Source organism: Ziziphus jujuba, chromosome 3, assembly GCF_031755915.1.
Source record: "Ziziphus jujuba cultivar Dongzao chromosome 3, ASM3175591v1".
In the NCBI taxonomy this organism is placed as follows: domain Eukaryota; kingdom Viridiplantae; phylum Streptophyta; class Magnoliopsida; order Rosales; family Rhamnaceae; genus Ziziphus; species Ziziphus jujuba.
This window is the reverse complement of record NC_083381.1, coordinates 22,443,623-22,454,602: the sequence shown is the minus strand read 5'-3', so window position 1 is coordinate 22,454,602 and position 10,980 is coordinate 22,443,623.

Below are 10,980 nucleotides of genomic sequence, written 5' to 3'. Positions count from 1 at the left end.
GAGTTGAAATCACACAACCCTAAAAATTCAATATCCCAAAATACAATTTACCCAAAACATTATATATGTAAGATATTCATAGTAATATATTGTATTTTGTATTAGAATATATAAACCCAAATTTATTAATTAAATTATCACCTAACCCGATGCATTACCATATTATACTTAAACAAAAATTACAGAAAAATATAAAAAAAAATATTTAAGTGAACAGATTTATTCTTAACAATGGTTTGTAGTTCACAAAAATAATAAAATTATTGTATTTTCAAAATTAAATATAAAATAGATGGATTAAAATATTATAAAAAATTAAAAATTAATAAATATTTAAATAAATACGATATATATATATATATATATATATATGCATATATATTTCGTAGATATCATTTTTAACGTATTAATGCATCATTATCGTATGTCACTATTAACAATCAATTGAGTAATATGTTTTCTTGTGTTGACACTATTAGAGCATTTTTTATGGCAAATTATTTTTTGTTATTGACATTTAAAAATTTTAATATTGGCATATCTTCTTTAATGGTAAATATGAATACTAATGTTAAATTTTGATATTACCTCTTCAATAATATATCATAAAAAATAACATTGACAAATATACATTCTATTTAATTATATTATTATGTTATTATACTTCTTTTAACTTTAACATTAAAAAGATTAATTTTTTTTATTTTTGAAAAATTGAATTATGGTAAAAATTAGACCAACAAATTTTTTTTTATTTTTTTATTTTTGTTCTAATTTTTATTTTGATATTTGGGTCCTTTTTTTTTTTGTTGGTTTGGGCATTAAAAGATTATTTTTACTTTTGGTATAATAAAATTATTTTCTTAAACCAAAAATTCCAATTTTATTTTATTTTATATGTTTTGGTTTAATTTTAGGTCCAAAAATATTTAGTTATAATTATGAGTATTTTAATTTAAATAAAAAAAAAGAATGAATACAATTTTTTAAATTTATAAATATAAAATGGAAAACCAACAAACATGTTTTTTTTTCAAATGTATTCTGGAAAATATTTTTTTTGATTTCTAAAAAATAATTATGATGTAAGCATCATATTATGTTGGCATTAGTAATGTTAATTTTGACACCAACATTAGAAATTAGATCAATTTGTAATGATTTTGAAATTCTATGATTTAATTTGCATGAATAAAAAATTTCGAATCAAAATCACACAACTTTAAAATTTCAGACTACTAAAATACAATTTACCCTAACATTTTGGTATAACTCTATGCAATATGCAATTTTTTTTTCTTTTTCCAAAAAAGTAAACGATATGCAATGTTAAGAAATGAATTATGGGATGCAACGAAATTAGGTTTTTTAAACTGGACTGTTTTACAAATAGTTTAATCAATTTTAGCTGTAATCTATTTAATTTAACTAATTAAATTTGAACCTTATACTTGTTTGGTATGCTAAACAAGGTAGGAGTATATGGGATTCGACCAAAATGTTTTTCTAATTTTTAAATGTTGTTTTGTAATATCCTTATTTTATATATTTTGATTTTAATGGACTTAAATTTATTAAATTTATAAAAAAATATTAATAAAATATATGAAAAAAGTTCATCTGTTATTTTTCCTTTTATAGACCAAAAAAAAAAAAAAAAAAATCGAAAGACCAAAATGGTCTGTTTTTTCCGTTTTAAAATTTTTTTCCATTTTGATCAAATGAATTATACACCAAAAAAACAATATGGAAATAAATTATGATCTACTTTTCCGTTTTCGAAAAAATTTTCCATTTGACCACAAAAAATTAAAATTCAACCAAAAAAATAAAAATGAAGGCCATTTTTCCATTTTTGAAATTTTTTTCTATTTTTTCATTTTGGTCTATTTTAATTAATTTTTCCATTTGTGGACTCATTTTGATCTAATTTTAATTTTGGTATTTTGGTCTAATTATTTTTAATTTTTGGTCCAATAAAATTATTCAGACCAAAAATTTTAATTTTACTTTAATTTTTATTTTTATCTAATTTTAGGTCCAAAAATATTTTATTATAATTGTGGGTATTTTAATTTTAAAAAACAAATTGGATAAAATTTTCCAAATAAAAAATTAATAAATATAAATTAAAATTAACAAACGTATTATATTTTCATTTTTTTTTTAAAAAGCTTTATTTCTTAGAAAAATTATTTTTGTTTTTTAATTTTGGTCTAATTTTTATTTTTGCATTTCAGTATAAATTTTTTACGGCTTGAGCATAAAAATTTATTTTAATTTTTCATCCAAAAAAATATTTTTATTAGATCAAAAATTTCAATTTTATTTTAATTCTTATTTTTTGGAATAATTATAGGTTCAAAAATATTTAATTATGATTGTGGGTATTTTAATTTAAATAAAGATGAATAGATACAATTTTCCAAATTAAAAACCAAAAATATAAAATGAAAAATAACATATATATTTTTTTCAAAATGTTTAAAAAATATATGTTTTTTAATTGTGTAAAAATAATTATGATATTAGCATGACATCATGTTGACATCAATATCATTGATTTTTACACCATCGTGAGAAATTGAACCAATTTTTCAATGATTTTGAAACTTCAATGCTTCGTACAAATAAAAAGTTTTGGGTTGAAATCATAAAACCTTAAAACTTCAATATTCCAAACGTAATATATGTTGCATATTCCTAGTAACATATTGTATTTTATTGTATTGTGTCTTGTTCATGTTAAAGAAATTTTTTATCCTAATAGGATCTATTAAATGTTTGTATTAGAATATATAAACCCAAACTCATGGATTAAACTATCATCTAATCCATATCGTTAACATATTATACTTCAACAAAAATAAAAGAAAAATGTAAAAAAATATATTTAAATGAACAAAGTAATTCTTAATAATGGTTTGTAGTACAAAAAAATAATAAAATTATTGTATTTTCAAAATTAAATATTAAATAGATGAATTAAAATATTACATATAAAAATTAAAAAGTAATAAATATTTAAATAAATATGAGGTATATATATATATTTATTTATTTCATAGATACTATCTTTTAATGTGTTAATGCGATATTATCATTAAAGCATCTTCAATGGCAAATTGTTTTTTATTATTGGCATTTCTAAATTTTAGCATTGGTATATCCTTTCTAATGGTACATATAAATATCAATGCCAATTTTTTGTATTGAGTCTTCAATAGCATATGACAAAAACTAGCATTGACAAATATATATTTTATTTAATTATATTATTATATTGGATTGAATTTCATTTCATTTCCTTTAGCACAGCTTCTAACCTTTGCGATATCAGACTCACAAAATATATATATATATATATATATATAGAAAAGACTACAGTGCAATATGTCCGCATGAAGACTTGTACCAAAGTCCATGTTTTTTTTAAAAAAATATCAGTTTTGCTATTTATATGTACACAGCTGAACACAGAAAAGTCAATTTTTTTTTAAAAAATATCAACTTTGTTGCGGGTTCGCATGCAAACATACTGCACTGTAACCTTTCTCTCTCTTTATATATATATATATATATATATCTAAACTTTCAATTTCAGACTCTAAAAAGAAAAAAAAAAAAAATTGTCAAGGAAAATAAGAAGTTTGTGTGGATGAAGTCAAGGAAAATAAGGACGTTTATGTGGATGAAGTTGAGGTGGGGTAGAGAAGAAAGAAAAGGGAAAGAGCCTATGATTGCAAGTTGTTTACCAAGATTTGTCCCCCTTAAAAAAAAATAAATAAATAAATAAGAGAAAAAAGGAAAATTGGAGACATTATATCCATCTAAAGCTGACTGCACCAATGGCTGAACATCATTGAAAAGTGCAGCTGCCCACAGAAAAATTTCACAGATACTCGAGCAATTACTTTTCTACAGCTTTAAATACATATAATGCAGATTGGTAAAAAAAAAAATTAAGAAAAAAGGCAGGTTATGCTCACCTTGTCCAACATGAGGCCCATAGACTCTGTCAAATTCAAAACACTTCTTGGAGTTAGATATGGCATCATCACCATTATTAAGACGAATAGTGCATGCATCAGGATATTCCAGAACAGAGGGACCTTCATCCTCAAATAATGGTTTTGTACGACAAACTACCTTTATGTTTCCTGAAACAAACAGGCTAGTCCGAAATAAGTACCACAAGAACTGCTGTAAGATGATATGTGGTTTTGTTTGCAAAGGGAGGGAGTGACTTGAGAGAGAGAGAGAGAGAGAGAGAGACTAAGGAAAAATGTTCTAAAGATGAGTACCTTTGGCTGTAAATAAATCATTAAACAACCTTCGCTTCTCATTGATCAGTAGAGCAATCCTAGCCTCAGTTTGAAGAGCAAATTGATCTAAAAAAAGCATCAGGAAATCCAACAATACTTAAAACCCTTAAGAAATAGGGTGGCCTGAGGCATTTTAAAATCTCCTATAACGAACGATTAACACATAGATGACAGAACATCCATCATTATAACTATAACTGCTGCATGGAATATAATCTGAAAAACTACTGCATGGAATATAATCTGAAAAACTATGTCCCAGATAGAAATTATTAAACCCAGACATATTTAACTGAGAAAAGTTGAATCTTTAATCTGCATCATAAAGATATACAGCAGTACCAAATCGCTTACCGAGTTTTCGGCTTTTATCAGCAAGAACACCAAGATTACGTCTAACGCGATCCAGTTTCGCATTGGAGTACTCTTGCAATTCGCGTGCTTCTTTGTCTCAAATCTAAGTAATCTTCACTTGCAAGCTGTCAAAAAATAAAAAATAAAAAATTGAGCCAGTTGTAAGCACATACATGGGACAATCTCCTAAAATTCTGACACTCATATTATCCAAATCTACTTAAAACAAATATTTACTAAAGTTTCAATTTTCAATGATAAATTCTCCTACAAAATGACAAAATAAAAAAAAAGAAAAGAAGATGCGCACAACACTAGAATTCAAATTCTCATAGCCGATTTCAAAGTACATTGCAGCTAAATTCCTGTGATTAAGTACTCCTCCGCTCGTTTTAAGCCCAAAAACCAAAATTCAAAAAGCAACAACGAAAATGATAGAATGCTGCAAGACCGAAGACGAAGAGATCGAATACCTCCGAACCAGAGGTGCACCAGGCTTATATTCATCGTAGTCCAAGGTCGACGCTCGCGGAGACGACGACTTCCTCGGTGCAAACCCTGTAACCTCCCAGTTCCACCTGTTTGTTCCTCTGATCCCCCATTTTCGTCCCCAAAAAAAACCCTAAACCAGGTTCCAATCCAAATTCCAAACCAAAAATCCACGAACTGTGTCTTTGTCCCCTCTAGAAATCATCTAGTCTGAAAGCGTTTTTCCACTTTGTTTTGTCTCGACGCACGCGGAGCACGTGACATTGAGCGCATGGATTATGTGTCGGGCAGCGCTGCTTCTTGTACGGGAAATTTGAAGGTTCATAAATTGCTGAGCTGGCAACTTTGTCCGTCCGGTTGAGTTTGGCCTATTGTTTAAATGGACCCTAGTTCTGGATCCTGGGCGGGCAAACCCACACACACACACACACACACACACACACACACACACACACACACTAGGTGTGGCCACGATGCACATGGTTTAATATAAAATTTAGATATTTCATAGTTCATTTTTTATTTAGAATATTTTTAATTAAAATAATTTTATAATTGCTATTATATATAATAATTTGAAAACTATTTATCTACTAATATTAAAAAAAAAATTATTTTGATGTGTTATTTTGAATTGCTAAATTAATGTACTTGAATAAGTACAAAATAAAAAAAAAATAGCATATTTAATTTTGTAAATAAGAAATTTTATAATACATCAAAATTTTAAAAGTTTCTATTCTTTTTGTTTTTGCTTACTTAAAAAAAAAAGCCAAAAAAAATTGATGGGGAAGCCAATGCTTTTAAGCATAAAAGCGTCGGCTTTGATGCTTTTAATATTAAAAAAAAAGATTCATTTTGATGTATTATTTTGAATTGTTAAATTAGTATACTTGAATGAATACCAAAAAAAAAAAAAAAAAGCTTATTTAACTTTACAAATGAGAAATTTTAAAAGTTTTTATTCCCTTTTGTTTTACTTACAAACAAAAATGTAAAAAAAGAAAAAAAAAATTGATGGGGAAAAGCCGATGCTTCTAAGCATAAAAACGTTGGCTTTGGTGCTTTCAATATTAAAAAAAATATTTTGATGTGTTATTTCAAGTTCCTAAATTAGTATACTTGAATGAGTATCAAATAAAAAAAAACAGTATATTTAACTTCACAAATGAAAAATTTTAAAATACATCAAAATTTTTATTTTCTTTGTTTTGCTTACAAAGAAAAAAGCCAAAAAAATTAATAGAGAAAAGTCGACACTTTTAAGCATAAAAGCGTGCTTAAAATAGTTGGCTTTGGTGCTTTCAATATTAAAAAAAAAAAAAAACATTTTGAGCACAAATAATAAATTGGATTTTGTGGCAATTTTTTATACTTTTACAAGCATCATTGAAAATTTAATTTTTTTATACTTTTCCAATCATCATTGAAAATTTGTCAAATTCAAATTAACCAAAAAAAAAAAATGAAGACCAAAGCTGATGCTTTTACAACAAAAGCATCGGCTTTTGTTAATTTAATTATTATTATTATTATTTTGTAAATTTGTTATTAATTTTTTTTGTAATTCTTTTGTAATTTTTTTCTAATTTTGTTTTTTGTGCTTTTATAAGCATTATTGAAAATTTATTTTTTTTATATTTTTACAAGCATCATTGAAAATTTATCAAATTCAAATTAGCCACCAAAAAAAAGGGGAGGGGGGAGCAGAAGCTTTTACAACAAAAATGTCGGCTTTAGTTATTTTTTTTTTGTGTCAATTTTTTTTATTTTTTCTGTAATTTTTTTCATTCTTTTTTCTAATTTTTTTTAATACTTTTACAATTATTATTGAAATTTTTTTTTTTTTATACTTTTACAAGTATTATTGAAAATTTGTAAAATTCAAACTAACAAAACGAAAAAAAAAAGGGGGGGCCTAAGCTGATACTTTAAAAACAAAAGCGTTGGCTTTTGTTAATTTTATTTTTTAATTTTTTTTAAAAAAAATTTTGTAATCCTTTTATAATTTTTTTTAATTTGTTTTGTATTTTTACAAGTATCATTGAAAATTTAATTTTTTTGTACTTTTACAAGCATGGTTAAAAATTTATCAAAAAACAAAAAAAGGAAAAAATAAAAAGAGAGCCAAAGCAGACGCTTTTACAACAAAAACATCGGATTTTGTTAATTTTTTTATAAATTTGTTTTTAATTATTTTTTTATTTTTTATATTTTTACAAAAATAATTGAAAATTTAATTTTTTTTATACTTTTGCAAGCATTATTGAAAATTTATCAGATTCAAACTAACAAAAAAAAAAAAGAAAAAAAAAACCACATTTTTTCAATAAAAGCATGGGCTTTTGTTAATTTTTTTTTAAATTTGTTTTTATTTTTTTAATTCTTTTTCCTAATTTTTTTTGTAATTTTTTTTTCTTTTTTGGGGTGCTTATGGAGCATCTTGAACTTAGATACTTCAGGATGGTTTTTGTTTTCAAGTGATTATTACTTTTTTCTTCATTGATAATCTTGAGTTACCTAAAAATTTGATTCAGAATACCAGGACACGGTGAATTTGCTACGGCGGTGTGGTGTGGGAGAGAAGAACGGCAGTACTTTCACCTTTAAGGCTTAGAAGGCCACAACCTTCAAGCTGTTTGACACAAGTGGGTGACCATCATTTCTTTCCGTAGAGTTCGGACTTGACAGTGAGACGAACGGTGGATCCGAACCGGACATGGAATGTATATACGTTGCGCCTTCGTATTAATGGAGTTTAATAAAATGGAAATAATAGGTATGTGAGATCAAGGGGAAAGATATACTATTAAGCGAAAATATGTGTGAAATACTGAAGCAGACAAAAAAAAAAAAAAGGGTTGGTCCTTCTTCTACTCCTTAAAAAAAAAATTCTTTTGGTATAGTGGTCCTACCGTACATGCTACTCACATGTGAGAGGGTCCCACATGTGACCTAAGCAGCCAGCTACCCGTAGCAGCTAGTCAGTCAAAATAAAAAAATAAAATAAAATAAACTAACCATCCTAGAGCAGCGTGAGCCGGCTCACTCATAAAGTGATTTCCAGCACCGCAACCATGTGAGGACATGTGGTCCTAATATCTGTAAGACGGTCGAAGATTTTTTTTATCGTTGGTTGTCCATCTAAAAGCCTTAATGATTCTAATTGTTGTTGTTTCTAAGACAAGTTGTCCATATATTATGGTTAATTTAAGGCATGTAAGCTTTTGTAATACTCTTTATAAAGTCACCAATAAGGTAATTGTCAAAAGGCTCAGATCTATCATGGAAAAGATAATGTGTCTCAATTAAATAAATTTCTTGTCTAATAGATAAATTGTTGATGATATAGTATTTGCTCAGAAAATGTTAAATTTTTTTCGGAAGTCTAAATCCAAGAAAAGAATGATAGTGTGGAAAATAGATCTTGAGAAAACTTTTGACAAGCTAAATTAGAGTTTCATTGAACACACTTTGAAGGAATCTAATCTCCTCACTTGTTGGATTAATCTTATCATGCAGTGTGTGAAAGTTGGAAATAACTCAACTTGCCTGGAATGGGAAATTAACGCAAAGCTTCTCCCCTAATAAAGGTATAAGGCAAGGAGATCCCCTCTCCTTGTACGTCTTTGTTATTTGCATTGAAAAACTCTTCCATATTATATTCAATCAAATTTTTCTTGGTAAATGGAAAAGTTTAAGGGTTTTTAAAAATGGGCCTCATGTCTCTCATCTTATGTTTACTGATGATCTTATCATTTTCTTTGAAGCTGCTGTTGATCAAGTATAAGCTTTCCTCAGATGTTTAGAAGAATTTTGTTTGATTTCTGGCCAAAACATAAACACTCGAAAATCAAAGCTTTTCTTCTCTAAGTCCACAACTGGTGATGTTAAAAGGAAAGTTTGCAGCATGACTAATATTCCCATAGCTGATGATCTTGGAAAATACTTGGGTATGTATCTCTCTCCCGATGGTAGAAGCAATAGAAACTATAAAGCTGTTCTTGAGAAGATGAGAGACAAATTAAGCAGCTGGAAATCCAAGGTTCCATCCTTTGCTAGCAGAGTAACTCTGATCAAATTTGTCATGTGCTCTATGCCTTTTGTATCAAGTGCAGACCATTAAATTCCCTCAATATATTTGTGATGAGCTTGATAAGGTTAAATGAAGCTTCCTCTGGCAAGGTTCTGAAAATAATAAAAATATTCATCTCATCAGCTGGTGCATAGTTTGCAGGTCTCGAAGTTGTGGAGGCCTTGGAATCAAAAAGGCTGGAAGCTTGAATAAGGCTTTTTAATGAAATTAGCTTGGAAGCTTATCAATAACTCGAACAGTCTTTGGGCTCAACTTTTAAAAGGCAAGTATCATTTTAATCCCACAAGTTGTAAGTTTGATGTTGGTAAAGCTATTAGCTCCCTTTAATGGAAAGGAATTAAACTTGGTCTTGAGTACTTGTATAAAGGTTTAAGTTAGAGGATTGGTAATGGTAAAAAAAGTCCTCTTTTGGATTGACGAATGGCTTAAAGATAGTAATCTAAAAGATTTTAATATTGAGAACCTGAATATTGATTGGAGACTAAGGGTGGCTGAAGTCATTAGTGGAGGCTTTTGGCAGTTGGATAAATTAGTTCATTTGATCCCTAATAATCTGATTCATGGTATCATGGCAACTCCTATGGCTACTGGTCCTTCTATGGAAAACATTCTAATCTAGCCTTACTCTTCCAATGGTAGTTTCTCTATTAAATCAACCTACTGTTTCTTGGAAACTATCTCATGTCCTCAGGATAGCTGGATTTGGATCTCTATCTGGAAGCTTAAAGTCATCTCTCGGGTTCACATGTTTTGCTGAATCTTGGTCCATGGAAAATTACTAACCAATGGTAGCAGGTTCAGTAAAGGTCTATGCGTTTCTCCTCTTTGCTCTCTTTGTCAATCTGTTAATGAAAATTTATCCCATATGATGAGAGATTACAGATTTACTAAAGGGGTTTGGTTGGCCCTGGGTATCCTAGAATACGATGCTAATTTCTTTAATTCTGAAAGACATGATTGGCTCTTATTAAATCTTAAAAGCAAGGTGAAAGTGTCTCATTTCGTTTCTAAGCAGACTGTTCCTTAGAATGCATTATTTTCAATTGGATACTAGTTAATCTAGAAATGGAGATGCAAATCTTGCTTTAAAGCTTCTTTTAAGTGGCTCCCAGAAACATTATTATGAATTACACCTTTGATATGACTTTAGCTTTAACTTGTAGTATTCTTGGGAAAGTTCAGCAATCCATTCGGATTAAATGGAATCCTCCGGCTGGTTTTGTTAAGTTGAATACTGATGGCAGCTATAATCAAGCTTGAATTCTACTGGTGCTGGAGGGGTTGTTAGAGATACTAATGGTTGCTGGATTTTTGGTTTCTCAGTGAATTTAGGCAAGACGAGTTGTATTTTAGCTAAAATTTGAGGTCTATATTATGGACTCAAATTTATTAAGGGCGAAAACTATCATAATGTGCTTGTCGAAATAGATTCTGCTCTGGTTATCTCTTGGATTCTCAAGGGAGTTTAGGCTAATCATTCCTGCTATGCTATTGTTAATAATTGCCAAGCTTTTTTTAAGAACAATCCAAGGTTCTCAGTTCTACATATTTACAGAAAAAGCAATGTTGTTACTGATGGACTTGCTAAATTTAGTCATACTTGTAGTATTGGTCTGCATACTTTTGTTACTGCTCCTAAACGCATTGATAATCTTGTCTCTTTAGATTGTATGGGAAGGTTATCTTCCCGTGAAACCCTTTTGTAGTTTCTATCCT